The sequence below is a fragment of the Podarcis melisellensis genome (assembly GCF_964234715.1).
Source record: "Podarcis melisellensis genome assembly, chromosome: 10".
NCBI classification, from domain to species: domain Eukaryota; kingdom Metazoa; phylum Chordata; class Lepidosauria; order Squamata; family Lacertidae; genus Podarcis; species Podarcis melisellensis.
This window is the reverse complement of record NC_138542.1, coordinates 48,688,205-48,707,296: the sequence shown is the minus strand read 5'-3', so window position 1 is coordinate 48,707,296 and position 19,092 is coordinate 48,688,205. Positions and strand designations below refer to the sequence as shown.

Below are 19,092 nucleotides of genomic sequence, written 5' to 3'. Positions count from 1 at the left end.
GAGAATGAGATGCAGAATTTGACATCTCTAGGTCACCCTTATGAATCCAGCTCTAGTTAGGAGTCATCGAAAACTGTCTCTGACATCAGTCTAGGTGGTGACATTAGATGGACATGGAAGGGGGAGGTCACTGTACAATGGTTTACTGTTGGATGCTTCTCAAACTTCTTGGTACTGGGGTCTTGTCACGTGAGCAACTTTTGGACTTTGTAACCCTGGGAGGAAACAGTACCACATTCAAAGTGATAGGAGTACCACATTCCCAACCTAGCAGATACCATGGGGCAGGGGCAAATTCAGGAGGAGACAGAGTACCAGGCTCAGGGTGCACTCTGCTTGGGGGTTCCTGGCACTTAGCCTTCTATTCAACTATCCTGTCAGTAGTGAGAACAAATAATACCAACAGTTAATCTTCATCTTGAACTTTGTGACTGGTGTTAATGTATTAAAAATTATTTGCCGGGCTGGCAAAAAGTTTAGGGTATTGCACTAGATGCTGTCCTGTTATGATGAATGGGGCACTGCACCACTAACTCAGTTTGTCCTCATTCCTGTAGGAATATGATTTGCTAAAAAAGGATACAAAAGGGTTAAGACTCACAGAGTTCCTGATTTCTAGAGAGGGCACTGTGTGACATCACTTCCCTTGAGTTCTCTTGTGGGAAAAAGACAAAAGAGTTTAATCTTTTCTACTGCCCCCTGCCTCAGAACTCAGCCTCTTTTTCACAAGGCTTCTCAGGCAGACGGATGTCTCTACGATCTCCGCTCAAGCAGAGATTTCATTTTGAAGTCAAATATGAATTTTATAATTTAGTAGCTGGATTTGCCCACCTTGTTTTCATTACTGTTACTGCTGGCATCAAGTGCAAGACTCTATGTAAGTAAACACTATTTGTATGCTTAATCCACAGTCTGTTGCACTATTCATTTAATTAAGATGGAAAGGGAGGGAAATCCAGTCTGTTACAGTAATAAGGCTACATGGCCTAATCCCAAAATTTCCACTTTAATGCTGCCTATAAACCCCATCCAAAAGCTCCCACCCATCTGCTTTCTTACTTCCATTCAGTGTCTGCCAGCTACTTCCTCCTTAGTTCTAAGGATGGAGAGAAAGATCCTCTGGCTCCACCTGCTCTGTCCTATGTGAGGATGACACATAGCTTCAGAATCTGGTTCATTTCAGTAGACTGAGGCCAGGTACAGCCATGTGTACCCTGTGATATATTGTCATCTGTCCCCCACCCCACCCTTTTATCTCCATTAAATACTATATGACGTGAACACAAGCATCCTGTCTTTATTTGCAGCAGAACAAACAGACAATAACATTGGCAGACTTGAAATATGGCCCCTGATGTATGTCTTGATGATTTTTTGTCTAGTCCTGGCTAGAAGTTAATTTTTCCTGATTATAGATTATTCATGGCAAGGCTAGGAATAGATCAAGGGGTTGCTTATTGAAAAACATGTTAAGGCATCTGAAGTGAAGCTGCACATCTACCCAGGGGCATGAAAATTTGGACCTTAAGGAGAGTATTGTCTCATCATGGGTCAGCTATCATTTGAGGTCACTAAATAAACCTCAGGCACACACATCTAGCTATAAGAGGTAAAAGTGTATTGAAGTGGTTAGTCTTTGAATTGTTAATTAGCTGTTTTCCTTTGAATTGTTAAATAGTCTTTGAATTGTTAATTAGATCCATCATGCCTCTTTCACTCTGAGCACAAGGGCAGCTTTTGTTAGATTCAAAGCCAGGCAGCTTTGGAGAGGGGTTTCTGATGCTTCAAGTGCAGAGTTGAGAAACACAGAACCTTCTGGTTGCTTCTGGTTAAGCCCTCTTTTGCACACTTGCATTCTTCCAGTGGCAAGGAGTTCCTCAGTGAGAACCAGAAAAAGGTAAAACCTAACCATCTGTCTCTATTCTCTGGGAATTTGTATGATACACATCATACTCCCAAACCTCTCATTTTTCTTCTTCTAGCATAGGGCATTTCAAAACATTTAGATCTATAATCTAAAGCAACTGCAGTTTTATTTATCCCTGTGTGGCTTGGCGTAGTTTAGTCACAACACTCCGCTGTGTGATTTATATGTTTTATTATTTAGTTTCAATAAATGAAGGTTTCATTATTTTTGCATGTTTTTTCTTGGTTCACACCTCACTCAGGCACACTTAGAGAGGCACCCTTCTCATTTTCCGTTGAGGTCCCATCCTTCTCTGTGAGATGGGTGTTAGAGGGATCCAGTGAGCAGTGGATGAAGTCAGACATTGCTAATGCCCACCAGTCTCAATGAGCATCAGCCTCTGTTGGGTGATTGTTGACATGGCTCAATAGACATCTCCACTGGCAGAAGTGGCTATGGGAAGCCAGCACCAAAGTGCTACAACTTGCAGGACAGCAACAAACCACTTGCCTTTTTAAAATTTTCCACAGTGCCCTGATCACAGAATCATCAGTATGTTTCCGAGCACAATTCAAAGCGTTGGTGCTGGCCTTTAAAGCCCTAAACGGCCTCGGCCCGTATACCTGAAGGAGCGTCTCCACCCCCATCGTTCAACCAGGACACTGAGAGTTCAACTCCGAGGGCCTTCTGGTGGTTCCCTCACTGCAAGAAGTGAGGTTGCAGGGAACCAAGGGCCTTCTCGGTAGTGCCATCCACCCTGTGGAATGCCCTCCCACCAGATGTCAAGGAAATAAACAACTAGCCAGTGTGGTATAGTGGTTAAGAGCAGTGGACTCATAATCTGGTGAACTGGATTCGTGTCTCCGCTCCTCTACATGCAGCTGCTGGGTGACCTTGGGCTAGTCACACTTCTCTGAAGTCTCTCAGCCCCACTCACCTCACAGAGTGTTTGTTGTAGGGGAGGAAGGGAAGGAGAATGTTAGCCACTTTGAGACTCCTTCGGGTAGTGATAAAGCAGGATATCAAATCCTAACTCTTCTATCTGACTTTTAGAAGACATCCCTGGGAACAGTCACCGGATTTGCGAATAAGTCCCCGGACAAATTCCATCCCCAGAACGTCCCCGGATTTCATCTAATGTCCCCGGGAAATGCAGCGGCGGCGGTCTTAGCAGCCCAGAGCAGTTGGCTCTGGCTGGCTTCAGGAGCAGCTCGGAAGTCCCCATATGATGGTGGTGCAGGGGCTGCCTCCACTTTCCTGACCCCAGCAACTACCGGTAAGCTGTGAAGGGAGGCTTCATGCTGCCTATCAGAGCAGCCTCCCAATTCCTACTTGCGTGCAAGCAGGGCAGGGATCTCTCAGCTGGGAAGGCGGGCTTCCCGTTACCTAAGTGAGAGATCCCTACCCCCTCCTGCTTGCACACAAGTAGGAGTTGGGATGGAGCTGCTCCGAAAGGCTGTGTGAAGCCTCGCTTCCCAGCTGAGGGATCCCTGCCCCCTCCTGCTTGCACGCAAGTAGGAATGGGATTGGGGTTGCTCCGATGGGAAGGGAGGCATTGCACTGCCCAAGCCTCACTGCCACCGCCGCTCTCAACCCTCCTTCTCTGCCTTCCATGCTTGACCCACCGCACACCGCTTCTCCACCACCACCACCACCAAAGAAGAACCGACAACTCAGGGGCTGCCCAGGCTCATGGAGAAAGGAGATAGAAGCCTCAGAGGAAGGGGAAACGTGGCAGTTGAGGTCAAGGTGGCAGCTGCTCCTCTGCCACCGCCATCGCTGCAGCATCAATGTCCCGAACGTGTAGTAATTAATTAATTAATTAATTAATTAAAGTGTTAATTCATTAAAAAAAAACTCTGGTAACCTTAATCTAGAATATATCCAATAATGGTCCTTTCAACCTTGCTGAGCATTGCCTTCCCACTGAAATCATGCTGCTGTCAAATTGCCTCATTTGCCTGTTTCTGGAAATCTGAGGCCCAAGAAATTGAATGTCTTTGCATCTGTTCACAATGAGATACCCCCCTCCCCTGTCTGCTACTCTTAGTTGTGGTTTTATGCTTGGGATCCTGTGAGGGAAATGCACACCATTGTGCAAATGGCTCGGATTGGAAGACATCACATGGCTGTTAATCTTACAGCAGCTTAATTTCTTTGGTTGAAACATTTCGGGTCCACCTTTCAATAAAATAACAGCCAGCAATAAAACAAGACAGAAAGCCACAACAAATAATGAATGCAAAACGTAAGTTTGGCAAACTGTTTGGAGGTTTATTTGTTTTTACAATCAAGCAGCATATAAATTTTCTGAAATAAATAAATAGCCAAAAAAATAACCACTTTGAACCCAAGTGGCAAACTAAGGTTGCAGCTCCAACTAGCCAATTCAGGATTTGCAAGCTAGTCTGAAAAGAAGACTTTGAAGTTTTGCGTAAAGTGTCTAATATTCCTCTTCGCCCAGGCCTTTGGCTAATTAAACAATTGATGGCATTTTAAACTCTCTCTCTCTGTATATTAATTTTGTTTGTTACTATGCGATGCATTTTTGTGGTTTTTTATATTGAAAACTGTCCTGTGATCTTCAGATGAAGGGCAGCATAGAAATTTAAATAAATAAACAATAGACTTCTTAGAGTTGTTCAGATTCCACACTCCCCATTTAGTGAACATGTGAGGAAGAGGGTGCATTGTGCCTACCAGCCAAGTTCTGTTTGAGGCTGACACACTGGTGATGATGCTCTGTTGTGGCTGAACGTTTGGTAATAGTATGAAGGGAGCACTCATGTCAGCATGAGGGGCCATGGCAATTCCATTCATGACTCAGAGTTGTCTGGACACCCCTTTCAGTGGTGATGGATCCATAATTTTAGAATTGTAACAGAAAAAGGCTTCATTCACATGGCAGCTTATTCTGTTTCCATGAAGTTTCCCTAGCTTTTAATTGCCACATTTGAGCTTCTGCACAATGTAAAAGCCACTTCCAGAACTATAGTGGGTGTATAGTAGAATAAAAGTCAAATTGAGCACTCATATTATTTGCAAATGGATTCTGGAAGCAAATAATATGGAAATTAAACTTACACTATATTCTATTATAGTTCCAGAAGTGCCTTTAATGTCATGTGGCAGTGCAAATATAATACTGAACTTAACAGTTAGGGGGGAAATTATGAAAGCAGAATAAATTGCCATGTGAATGCAGCCTAATTCTATATCATAGAAATCATAGAATTATAGAGTTGCAAGGGACCTTGAGGATCATCAAGTCCAACCCCTTGCAGCACAGCTGGAATATTCAGCTGTCCCTTCTGGGGATCGAACCTGCAACCCTGGCGTTATCAGTACCACATTTTAACCAACTGAGCTACCCACATCCAGTGCTTTTTTTTCTAAAAGAAATGTTTAGGGGTACTCTCATTTTCCTACTCATATTGAAATATTGCCCCTCAATGAGGCCAAACTTAGAATCACAAAATGTTATGGGGCATGCATACCCCTGTGTCCCCCCAGAAAAAAAAGCACTGCCCACATCCATATTGTTGCTGCTATATCTCATTGCATAGGAAAGTATAACAAGGTACTCATGGAATGAATTTAACCTTGCTGTGAATGTCCTGAATCATGGAATATTTTTTTTTGCATTTTTAACTGGTAGTATGCAATGCTTCTCAGGAAGTCCTGATACTGAACTACATGTAGCCTATTTTAATATTCTGAAGCAGTGCTGAGGAAAAACATCAACAACTATTGATATTACTTTAGTGGCCTTGTGTGCAATGCTGCTGTATATATACTGTGTTCAGATATAGATCTAACCTTGATTTGTCATAAACTATCAGACACAGGCAGCTGTCACATACTGTCAAATATCAAACATTAAAATCAAACTGCAAAGTCAAATATCTAAATCAAAGCATGATTAGTTGTCAAATAGTGACACCAGATATTTTGTGAATATTCAGCAGACACCTGAACATTCTGAGAACATCTCATGAAAATTTGATGTCCATTTGCAGAGGAGAGTACAAAGGAAATAATTTGCAAACAAAATAGTTTCCATTGTATTTTGCAACCATTCACTATTTTCTCAGTTCTTCCCTTCTTTTGTTCTCTCTTTCTCTCAACACTCTGCAATATCATTTCCTCCCTCTTTCTGCAAGCTGTAGCCTCTGTGCTCTTTGGTCACACCATCTTTCTGCATATAAAAGACAGTCACAGAACAGAAACATACCCAGGGGGTCATTTAGCCCAGACTTCAATCCCTATATGTTGTTAGACTCCAACTCCCATCATGTATGACCACTGGATAAGCTAACTCGAGATAATGTGAGTTGTAGCCCAACAGCAGTGGAGCATGAGACTCTCAATCTTAATCTTAATCTCCTGAGTTTGAGCCCCACGTTGGGCAAAAGATTCCTGCATTGCAGGAGGTTGGACAAGAAGACCCTCATGGGTCCTTCCAGCTCTACAACCCCCTGATTCTATGAACATCTGATGTTGTCTATTTCTGTTCCAAGAATCATCTTCCCTGTGTTTGCTTGAAAACTTGCAAAGTAGAAGATCTCTCGCATTCCATTCCCTATATAATCCCCCCCTAATATAACCTAATTCTATGTCAGGGGTACAGAACCTGTAGTCCTCCATGTGTTGCTAGACTACAATTCCCATCATCCATAACTTTTGGCTGGGTCTGAGGGAAGTTGGGGTCCAACAACATTTGAAAGCCTAGAGGTTTCCCACTCCTTTTCTACTTTCTTGTATGTAAGGTGCCAGAGGACTTAACCTGGGGTTTCTTATAACCAGATGTAGGCAATTTACTCTCTGCACCACCATGACAGCGTGTCATAAGAGGGAGCTGACGACCTTCCCTTTGTTGCGCTTTGGTACTATAGCTTCTATTTCAGCAGGTGACAGAAAAAGGCAGATGAGAAAAAGACAGAATCTGTTTTGGCTCCTCAGAGTGAAGACTGCCTACAGTATTTGCCAAACTACCCATGCCTCTGCCTGCTGATAGTTTGCATTGCCTTCAGACAGACAGCCCTGCCGTTGCAGTGAAAATAACCCAATAATTTGCCATACACCTAGCAGAGAGGGAATGCGATTGTGTCTTTCTGAAATCCTTGTAAGGCTGCAATCCTAGGCACATTTACCTTGGAATAATCCCAAATAAGCGTACCTGGACATAGTTCTGAAAAAGCACGCATAGGACTGGGTTGCATATTTAACATCATCAACCACTAAATACACTTTTATCAGAATAAGTTCCATCAATCTAGCCCCACAGGATTTCCATTCCAGACCCATTCCCTCAAGATCCTTTCCAACTTATTATCAACACCTTTCTTGGATGATTATGATGCTCACTTTTCAACATGAGCTTTTCCCAGTACGACTATGTTCTTGCTACCTTTTTATGTAGGATTCAACCTTTAAGTCCTTATGCTTCTTCCTAGACATTTATTTCTATTTTATATTCTGAAAGATTTATTGCTTTATTACCCTCCTGGAACCTGATTCAAAACCTGATCATGAAATGTGGCTGTTCATATGAGGTCCCCAGTGGGTCACTACTGTGATGGGAAATTTGTTTCTTCCTTTTCATAATTCATTTTAAATCACAGAGAGTGCTGACCCAGACATTGGCGGGTTGTTCTCAATCAGCATGTGGAAAATCAGCCTTCCCCCATCATACAATTCTTTTTGTGAACTCCCCCCCATGTGAAATTTTCAGTGTGTGACTTTTGACACCCAACCCTTCACTCTGAGCAGTTGAAACAATTGTGAACATTCTGTGATATCATCAGTAGTTGGGGAAAAGAAACATCAATGTCACAAACAGATAACCTTTGCCTTTTGCCTGTTAAAGACAAATTCATTGACAGCTTGCAAACATGGATACATACCATTCTCCCCATTTTGCAGCTGCTTCAAGGGTATGAAGGAGAAACTTTTACAGCTTGGTATTCTGTCCTGTCTTATGCCTTGATCTTTTATAAGTGCTGGCTGGAGTAATGATGCAGGTTCCACAGAAGAGGAGTTCTGAGTGTGGGTGCAGCCTCTGAGGATCGATAGGTTAGGTGATCTATGAGAAACAGTTAGTGAACCTGATGGTGATGTTCCATAGTGTGGTGTCGATGTGAAAAGTAGGGATGTCAATAACTCTTGTAGCAGCTAGGGTTCATTCAGTGCAGGAACTTGGGAGCTTATTGGTTGCTTTTTATGTGAGAGGATAAATGAATGGAGAAGAGCCAGTTCTATAAGCAAAAAGGAGCTTATACACCAGATGTTTGGTGTAATTGCCACTGTGGCTTTATTCACACCAGGCTAGAAAAGCCCATGTAATTATTGCTGCAAGGGTTTCCAGGCCAGTATAAACTAGCTCAGCAGAAGCCAGCTACATTGCTTAACCCCCAGCCTACTTGAGACTGAGTAAGGATTAAAAAGATTTCAATCAGGGGGAAAGTAGTTGATTGGGATTCTCTCATGCATCCATTTTTTTGTGACAGGTGGACATGGGCACTATGAGAAAATGAATAGGCAAATTTTGCCAAAAGTGTCCCCTTCTTCCATGCTGGACTTTATTATGCTGCTATGACTAAGTGCGAACCTGTTGCACTGGACATTAGAGCTGTCTGCCAGTTCTTCCGCACTTCCTTTGCCTTCTAGTTAATGAGGACCAGTTACATCAAGCATAACTGAGGCCACTTCATGGGGGGATGACAATGTCAGTGTGATATATTAGTGAGTTACATCTGTAGAGTCACAGGCTCCCCATTCTTGTGGTAGACAATGCTACAGTATACCATGGATCCATGGTCTGACCTGATGTATGCAGTGCTCTCCCCCCCAAAAAATGTTTAGGGGTACTCTCATTTTGACTCAAGAAAATCACCATTTTATAGTTCAAATTGGGAAAAATAAATACAGTAAATGGACAAAAGTACAAAGATTCACAAAATGTTTAGGGGTATGTGTACCCCTGCATCCCCCCAGAAAAAAAGCACTGGATGTATATATCCATGTAGTGATAAAATGAACCTACAAAATTGAGATGGAGAAAATGATCACAATCAACTAAAGCCTCTCTGATTTTTTACATGATCTGTTCGAAATCACTTTGTTCAGCAGCCAACTATTGAACTTCATATAGCTCAAGTCACAGCAAAGCATGGTTTGACTACCCTTCCCTATGCATTCACTGTAATTTTTGAATGTATATTCCTCAAGGACAGAAGAGGTGGATTATAAAGTGTGCGCACAAGATCAGATGATAGTGTAAAGTGGAATATATTATTTCATGCCACCCCAATCCTTGAGTGGTGCGAGATTCCAGGGGTTCTGGGCATTTACCCCAGGGTTTCCTTTGGAATGAGGTACAGTGGAGTCTTTGTGATATATGGCTAGCTTATAAACAGCCTGCGATGGAGGAATATTGCTCGCAGCATTAACACCCCAAGAAGCTCTTGCTTCTCCCATAGCCACAGCCTTGGATTCAAGCAGAAATCAGGCATGGCTCCATCTCTCAGCTACCCAACCAGCTGCAGGCTTCTTACTTCTAGCTCACACACTTCAACTCTGACTCTTTGTCTAATTACCAGACAGTTGAGGGAGAGAGGCCCACCCATTTGCCCTCTGGCACAGGGCTACTTCCTTTGTTACCTTAAAGACCCAAACTTAGGGGGCCATTATGGCCCTTGGCTGGCTAATTCAGCAACTGAATCCCTGCAGAAGGGATTCTGGCATGTGGCCAACCCCCCCAACTCATAACAACATCTTAGTCTGTCACAACCCTTTTAGGTTTGCTGAATGCAACTGCCATCACCTGGATTGACCAGCTTCATAGTGGCACCTAATGGCATCTTCAGTCAAAGGGTGAGCATAGGCCTGGTGCCCTCCAGATGTTTTGAACTACAGCTCCCATCATCCCCAGCCAGCAGAGCTTATGGGTCAGCAGCATCTTTGTAAGAAAGAGAATGGCCAATGCAAAATGGGCTTGGCAGAGTATGCCCTTTAAATAATGGAGAGGAAATAAGATCATCACATAACATTAATTCTGAGAAGCGCTGGCCGATTTGGACTATCTTGCTGCTTTTTCGCATTACAGTAATGATGCTTTGATGTGCTTCTGTAGATTTCTACAATTCCCATCAGTCCCAGCCAGCAGAGCTACACAGTTGTAGTCTGAAACATCCGGAGGGCACCAGATTGGCTACAGGAGTACTGACCAATTCAAGTTCCTTTGAAAACTAGGTATTTGTGAATATGCATATCATGGCCACCTGCATCTTAAATAAGAGTAAGAGAAAACAAACACCAGAAGCTTTGAGAAATTAAATCAAAATGAACTTGTAACGTTCTAAAGTGGTACATACCCTCATTACCAGTTATGTGAAACAGGGAGCATAACTTGCAAAACATTCGTTTGGTCCCAGATGCTATTCATAGTACAAAGCAAAATTGGATTGATTATAGATGTTTACAAAGATTCTGGTTTGATTTTTAAAAATGCATTCATTTTATATCTCTTAAAAATGCTGTAAGCCAGCTTGAGCAGTGCAAATGCATTTAACCATGACTGTAGCCTTTAAAATCCTGGTGCTTATATAGGAGATGACCGGAGCTGCACTAAGGAGAACATCATAGCTCTGATCCCAGAATTTTGATCCGGGGGGTTTCCTGCCAACATCCCAAGTGAAAAGTGCTGGCTAAGAAAGTCTAAAACTAGCACGAGGCAATGAGTGAGGATTCCGTCAGCTGGCAATGCACCTTAGCAATATTTCACTGGTCAACAGTTTTTTTCCCCTTAAGTGACAGGCTCAAGAAAGTGGGCTATATCAGCCAAGCGTGCAGCAGGTTTTGCAACAAGGGCATGCTATTTGGGCTCAGCTGTGTGATTGTTAGCCCATCCTCCTTGCTGTGTCCTCCCACCAAATACTTGGGAGCACTGCAAGGAATTCACATGACAGCTGGCGCTGGAACAGAAGTGATGCAAACAGTGATGACTGGTGCCCATTGAAAATGATTGTGCAGAAAGCACGGAGGTCAAGGATAGGTGGAGCAAGAACCAGCTACTTCTAGGTTTGTCCTTATCCTCTTCTCTCATGAGTTCTACAAGGGCAACACTGAAGAAAGAGTAGGAAGCCAATGTCACCCACCAACCCCGGACTAGTTCATAGACTCGTAGAATCGTAGAGTTGGAGGGGACTCCCAAGGGTCATCTGGTGTAGGAATCCTGCCCACAGCAATCCCCGGGTGGGCTCAAACCACCAACCTTCTGGTCAACAGCCAGAGGCATTGACCCATTGTGCCACAGGACTAGTTGTAAGAAGGCAAGCAGGTGGGTGAGGAGAGACTAAGGTTGGTAGGCAAAACTCCATTTGCTTTAATGGACGCTAATGACCTGCCGGATGCAAATAGTCTACTGGCTGAAAATGACCTGTTCATGCAGAGGAGGAGCTTATTGCCAGGACACAACTGAGATTTAGAAAGAAGGCCCCTCCCCAGTGTGATCATTCCCCATTGTGTTATTTTTGAAAGTCTTAATCCATCCTTCTTGCAGATCCACTGAATGCCAAATGCAGCAGAGAAGGTGTATTAGGGGTTGCACTAGGTCTAGCTCAGTGGCTCCCTCAACCATCTATGGTTCCTTGGCAGCTGTCCAGCCTCACTGAGTGCTGGTGCTAGTCTAGCATCCTTTGGCCATTCACTGCTTTGCATTCTGCCTAAGCCGATGGTAATTAAAACCATTATATTTAGCATCATAGGAGCCAACTCCTAGGGACCGAGGTCCCTTTGGCCCCCTCAATAAAATATTTGAGGTTTCCAGGCTCCCCCAAAGTGGATCAGCATTGCCATTCAAATGGTGTGCATGCACTGCGCCTTGTGATTAATTATGTGGGGCGGGGCTTATCTGCCCACCCCCTATATTGTTCAAGTTGTCACCCCTGTTTAGCATATATGCCACACTTGAGAATGCTCAAAGCCATTTGCACACATTGTCTCGGTAAACCTTGCAAGAACCTAACCCAGATTTTGGGGCTATAAAGCTCTCCTCTTTGAGGTAGGTTGTTACGAGTCCCTCCAAATTCATTCCATAGCCTGGGATCAGAGAGCCTTTCTGGCAGCACTAGTTGATTCCATGCATGCTTTCCAAACAGCAGCAAGTCTGGAATCATGCTAATTGGATTGCAAAATGTCTGGCCTTACTGGAGATATCACATTATCACATTTGAGAAGGGGTGGAGCTCAGCAGCAGAGCATCTGCTTTGCATGCAGGAGGTCCCAGGTCCAATTCTTGGCATCTCCAGGTAGAGCTTGGAAGCATTGCCTGCCTGAAACCCTGGAGAGCTGCTGCCAGTCAGTGTAGACAAAACTGAGATAAATGGACCACTGGTCTGGCCCAGTACAAGGCAGCTTCCTATGCTCCTATTGCAACTCCAGAAACAAGGGACCCTCTTTTTTTAAAAAAAACACCCTAAGGTGTATGTGAAAAATCTCCAGCAGGGAAATACACATGTAGAGTTTGGAAAACTAGTGATTCTTTGCTTGAGTGCTGATGGACCAACAGATCTTTGTAAGGCAGAGAACGGCTAATGCAAAATGGGCTCAGCAGAGTATGCCTTTTAAATAATGGAGAGAAAATAGGATCATTACATAAGGTTAATTCAGAAAAGCCCTGGCAGATTTGGACTATCTTGCTGCTTTTTTGCATTAAAATAATGATGCTTTGATGTGCTTCAGTCTTCTGTAGATTTCTCAGTAGTGAATTACTTAGTTCCTCTGGCAGAAAGCACTAGTGGGCATCTTCTGTGATATGAAATCTCCATATTCTTTGAGTGTCCATGCAAAAAATCAGATATGCAATTCTTTTTCTTTATTTTTTCACCCCTTTGTTGTACCTTATGACAGGGACAGAAAACGATGCGCCTGTTATTACAACATGCAATTTTGCCTCCTTAAGAAGCATTCCTGGTCTAATCACGCCAGTTGCTTTGACTGTAATTGCAAGTTTATCCTAATAAAGGATCAATCCATCTTGTTTTCTAAACTACTTTCTTTATGACATACAATTATTGGTGCTAGTGGTTTCCATTGTTGGTTCCAAAGATATGAGTAATAGTAGTAGCAGAAGCAGAAGCTATCAGCTGTCATGACCCCAGAGCAGTAGCAGTTGGTTGGACAGGGTGTTCCCTGCCGTCCTTGTGGTGTAGTGGGAGGGTGAGGGGCTAGGCAGCAGTGTGGTGCAAACTCACCAACAGAACAAATCTGACACTGAGATTTATTCTCCCCTCCTCCTTGACTGGACAGTACATCACTGTCCAGACAGTGCAGATCCTTCAGAATCAGTGTTACATGATTCTCGCAGAATGAACTGCTCAACATTCCGGCTGCACCAGTTGTAGTTTCCGGGCCATCTCCAAGGGCAGCCCCATGTAGCAGGCACCTTTTCAGTAATCAAGTCATAAGGCATGGATTATCGTGTCTGGGCTATCTCTGTCCAGGAATGGCTGTAGCTGGTGAGCAGGTTATAGTTAGAAATAAGCACACTACCACTAACACCACTTGGGTCTCCTATGACAAAGCTGGATTGAGAACTACTGCCAAGCTTGGGGTGTCTGCTGCTTGCAGTTTCAAAACGTGCGCAACTCTGCCAAACCAATTCCCAGTTCTGAGAATCACCACCCCTAAGTGCCTCTACCTTGTTGAGTCCCAGCCTCAGTTTATTGGTCCTCATACAGTCCACCATTGCCTCCAGACCACAGCAGCCCCACTGAACGCAGTGGACTATTGAGATACACAGAATTACACTGCACATGTCCCAATTGCCCAAGGGACTCAATCAGCCTAGTGCAAAATATATTTCTGCTTATTGGATGGAGAGGCATCTGTTTCAGTGGACAGGCTGGTCATTTTGCTCTCAAGTTACTCACACTCCTAATCCCTCTCTAGCTTCACATGTAGACTCCAGCAAAAGAAAAGTAAGCACTATCCAAAAGGCCTTCTCCCCCTCCTGATTCTTTCTTTCTTTTTCTTTTTTGCTTTATGGACACCATTTATTACTTTTTTTGGGTAAATCTTAATGACCAGTTAGCACATCCTATTTCCAGAGATGGACATTTTACCTGTATTTCTGGCTAAGGAGAGGAGGTTCCTCTCTTCTCCAATTGCTGGTCTATTGAGGCCATAGAGTTTCTTTTGGAGGTCACTACTCAGTCTAAAAAATCATTTCAATCTCTTCTCACCCAGCAATTCTCCAGTCAAATATGCTGTTTCAGTTAGTGATGCAGGTTCATTTAGTGCCTATTGGGACATTGATACCGGGAAATGGTCACTCTCAGTTCTTTCTAGCACTTTAAAGGTATTCCATTAAAAAATAATAATGATAGTGAGATCACTATGTGGCCAGTGGCATCACCTTCATGTTTACTCAGGTAAGCATAATGCATATGCAAATTCTAAAAATGTTAAGTTCCCTTGCTGATTTTATTTACTATTCATGGAATTACACAACGTTAGAAAACTATCTTCCAACTCTAAACCTAATGGTTGCAAAAGACATGCTGAGACTGCTCCAATTTGAGCACTGAAGTCCCCACAAAAGAAATATATGTGCTTTGCAGAATGTGAGATGAGTCCATTCCAGTAGAAATCTCTCCATATCACAGCAGTCACTGGGAAACAATTAGTAGGGGGGAAGAACCATTGAGACTATGTAAGAACTCTTGCCTGGAGGAGAGGAGAAAATAAACAGAACAGCGCCACAAGACCAGGCACCAGTGCTTCTGCTGAAGCCATTTACTGACCTGTGACTAGCATTGGGGGTGAGGGGGGTGGGGCTCTGGCATAACTCCCTCAATGTGACCCTTACCATGGAAAAGGCAGGATATACAAACTGGGAATTCTCCTAGGCTGCATCTGATTATCTGGGACATTCTGTGCAAAGTGGGAAAGGTAGTATTATGATTAGGACAGTGGGCCCTCTGCTGGTCTTGGGGCTCTGACGAAAGCCCAGCTTGGCCACCCTTTGGAGACAGATCTGGAAGGTAGCTACAGGTGGAAGCAAAGTCTTTGAAACCAGGTGATCTGATTTATTCTTGATGGGATTTCTTGTACTTCACCCCTGCCATTGATTTTCGAGGACAGATGATTTACTTGATTTAATTAATTATTATAATATTAATAAATAATAGTAATAAAGAACTCTACAGCTTTTCTGCAGTTCTCACCTCAGTGTGGAGCAGGGTAGAGAGCAAGCTGGGAGACACTCTTTTGCATCACTGTTAAGGGCCAAGTTAGACTGAGAGGGGAAAAGAGAGAAGGGCAGAAGGGCTGCCTTTTAATATTTACCGGTAATTCCTTTTAACAACAACAACAACACCCAGCCCATCTGGCTGGGTTGCCCTGGCAACTCCAATAATTAAAAGTAGGGGTGAGAGCTCTTAGCCCAAAATGTCATAAACTATTTTTCAATTTTTATTGGACGCATGGAATAAATTACAGTATTAAATTGAAAAAAATTCAGTTGTTTAATATGGAAAAATATACATCTGCAGAGCCAAAATTCAGTGCACAGAGAAGCAATCCATTGGAGAATCTACTAATATATTTTACCAGCCTTTTTTCAAAAATAAAATAAGTTTTTAGTCCTCATGTGGTCAGTATATCAAAAGTTCAGAAGGCATATGTCTGCACACTTCCTCATCCTTTCCAGGAACCCCAGACCACCTCCCTCAGATATTACGAATACATTGCCCACTTAATAAATCCTTTCTCACAAATCCTTTTCTATCCTCAATCCTTGTTGAAAATTAAGCAATTTCACATATGCTTGGAATTCATTGTTGCTCATAAGAGGAAAAGAGTCATAACTGGCGATTTCTAGCCAACTGTAATCCTAAACAACTGCTCTCTTTCAGACTCTGGCCTTTGTCCTGCTAACTAACTCAGACCTGGAATCGGGGCATCTCCCAAGGGCCGTCTGGCAGTGTCCCCTCTCTCTGGCTTTCCTAATGGCCCATTACCTTCCCTTGGTCTTTGGTTAATGACTGATTTCATGAACATGGAAGTTTGGCTTGTATTTTAGTTTGGCCTATATTTTACACTTTGCTAAATCTGGCAGCCAATTGTATTACTCCAAGCCTTGATTAAATTCTAACACCTATCAGACCCAGGAATCAAGGGGAATCTGGAGTTCACAAATGCTGGCACCCACAACTCAAAGCACTATCATGAAGGTGGAATGTTTGCAGTATAGAAGATATGTTGTATGATTTCTAGTTTCAGAAGCCGAGCATTTCAATGCACAGATTTCAAGCCTCCATTAATTTTTCTGCGAATCCCTTCTGAGGGAAGGGGAAAGATGTTTTGCTGCATGCATTGGAAGTCAGGTGTTTGTGTCCGCATATGCTCACATGTCGGGGCCACTTTTTTGCGTTACACTTTCAGGTCTGTGCTTGTTTTAAGCGCAGATCTAAATACAAAATGTATGAATGTGACAAACACATTTCATCTAACCAGGGCTTTTTCCCCAGTCGGAACTCAGTTCTGGCACCTCTCAGGCAGCACCATTGCCTTTATAAGAGAACAAGAGAGGCGTTCATGGTGAGTTCTGGCACCTCTTTTCGTAGAAAAATAGCACTGCATCTAACACATGTACAACACAAGGACACTGATCTGCGTATCTGCCTGCAGCTTCCTATTGATCCAGCTTTGCCCCTGTCTAATGTGAGAAATGGCTTTGGATAGCAGAGGATAAGTGTGCGAGAGACTACACCTGAGTAAGTTATGGGAAAGGGCACAGGCATTCTCTTTTTATTTTTTTATTAATTGACATCCAAGAATATCATACACAATCTTAAATACACATACAAAGAAAAGGTAAAACTAATAATAATAACAACAACCTTTATACCGTTAAATATTGATTTAAATTTGTACTTATTCGTGCTCTTTTCTTATACTTTCTAACTAGACAAAAATAAACCAAAGTAAAATTATGTCAAAATATACTTCCCGTCATTTCCCGATGTAAGTTACATTTACAACATTGAATGTACTTATACTTCTTACCTTACTCTTACTATATTTTCTAATACTTTCTTATAACATATCGTACCATTTTTCCTTATTTAATAATATTTAATTTACACAAGGGTCATTCAAACGCTGCCATAGATGTTATGTCATTATTGTATTTTTGTAGGTACAGTATTTCTTGAACATGTCCCTTTTTTTCATGAATGACTGTTTTGTATTTCCCCTTAATCTATTTGTCAATTGAGCCATTTCTGCATAGTCTAATAACTTATTCTGCCATTCCCTTACTGTTGGTACTTTCCCCCCTTTCCAGTTCGATGCAATTAATAACCGGGCAGCGGCTGTCGCATATAAAAAGATTTCTCTTATATTTTTCTCATGCATGCACACTTGCTATCAAAGACCACAAATTTGCCATGAGATCACAGTGTCACACATGCAAACATGCAGAGACAGAGCAAACCTTGCAGTCAATGCCTGGCATGTGCATGTCCAGACACGATACTCAGACACACCTGCTGGACAGTAGGTGTTTTGATTGGCGCACTGCACCCCTGGATCGGTTTTCCGTCATGTCGAAGCCACCAAAACTGTAACAGGCTTGAAGAGGTGAGAAAGAAGCCTCTGGTGTGAAGGATGGCTCCCCTGGCAGCTTGTAATTAGGACACTCGCTGGTTGCAGCTCCACCTCCCCTTAACTCAAGTGCATCTGATACACTCTACATGGAATTCCAAAGTTTAATTTAGCTTAACTCTTGGCTAGAATCAACAGCTGATAAATTTAGTTGGAGGGATTAAGGATTAAGACTAAGACCTCCATAAAAGGAGCCCAAAGACAGGAGACAGCAAAATCCAACAACCGTCACAAAGCCCACCATGAAAAACTGACGCAGAAATGCAGTTCCTGCTTCAGGCTAGGATGGGTATCCGCCGAGGGCCACTATCTAAGAAGGAGCTCTCTGATAAGAGCCCTCAATGCAATTTCAGACATAAATAAAATTGCTGTTTGTGTGGGTGGGAAGTATGTTACTAGAAGTAACATATCCATCATGTTTAGTACGCCCTGGTAGCCTTATTCTCCATGAGCTGATCTTACAAAAGGCTAGGGCTTTTTTTCCCAGCCAGAACTCACCGGAACTAGGTTCTGGCACCTCTCAGGTGAGCACCATTGCCATTAAAAGAGAACAAGGGAGGCATTTGTGGTGAGTTCTGGCAATATCTCTTTGTCCACCAATTTCTACTAGGACCTAGCTGGTGAAGACTTGTCCAATAAAAAAGCCTTCCCTAGACTGCATTTCTGGTTTCACTCAGAAATTTATTGAAGGAAAGACTTTTGCTGATGAAGCTCTCATTTCAAATGGGTTTCTCAAGGGTTTTTTTTTATTCTCTTAGCAGAAAGCATGCTGATAGAAATGTTTTCAATACTTTCAATACAACCAAGGTGAACGTACAGATCACCTGGTATACCCATTGTGCTCTTGTCCAAAATAAAACTGACAATACACATGATCAAATGTATACGATCACCAAGCCTCATGGAACATGTGCACATACTATTTCCATGAAGAGGGAATTGTACACATTAACTGGCCAACATACACTGTGTTCATAAGGCTATGGGGAATGTGCACATCTAGGCTGAATTTTGTACATTTTCCAGCCATTATACATGATCCCCAACAGGCCTTGTGGAATATGCATCTCCCCCCACCTCACCATCCCAGTATAGCTTAGGCACCTATGGACTGTCAGAATTTTGCAGGATTGATTTAAGTACATGCTGAGGAATTTAGGGTTGTCCATTTTGCAGAAAATTAAAGTGTTCTATCTTCCTAGTGCAACAGATACAGTTAAGAAAAGAAACAGAGTTTTGCAGTTAGGAAAGTAATGGGAAAATGCATTGAACAGTGTGAAATGAATGAATGATTAGCAGGCAGATGTACAAGGACCTAAGAAACAAATTAGGATGAATGTTCATAGGCTGCTTTTGACCCGGGCCTTTGATGTTGGAGAGAGCTATTTTTAAGACTTCCAGTCTAGTGGTGGTTGTAATTTGTTTTAAAGTGTTTTTAATATTGTACTTTACATTGCTGGATCTTTTAGAATGAATTCTCAGTAGAGACCAGACATGGTGTAACCTCCACATAA

General features: G+C 42.7%; 1 protein-coding gene across 1 annotated transcript in view; it reads right to left on the bottom strand.

The window, feature by feature from the left end:
• Positions 1-17,485, bottom strand: part of PVALB (parvalbumin) — a 40,659-nt gene extending 23,174 nt beyond the window's left edge. Inside the window, exon 1 of the mRNA XM_081928492.1 lies at positions 17,461-17,485. The gene's annotated coding sequence lies outside the window, so the exon portion shown is untranslated. The remainder of the gene's footprint in view (positions 1-17,460) is intronic.
• Between the last annotated feature and the right edge of the window lie 1,607 nt (positions 17,486-19,092).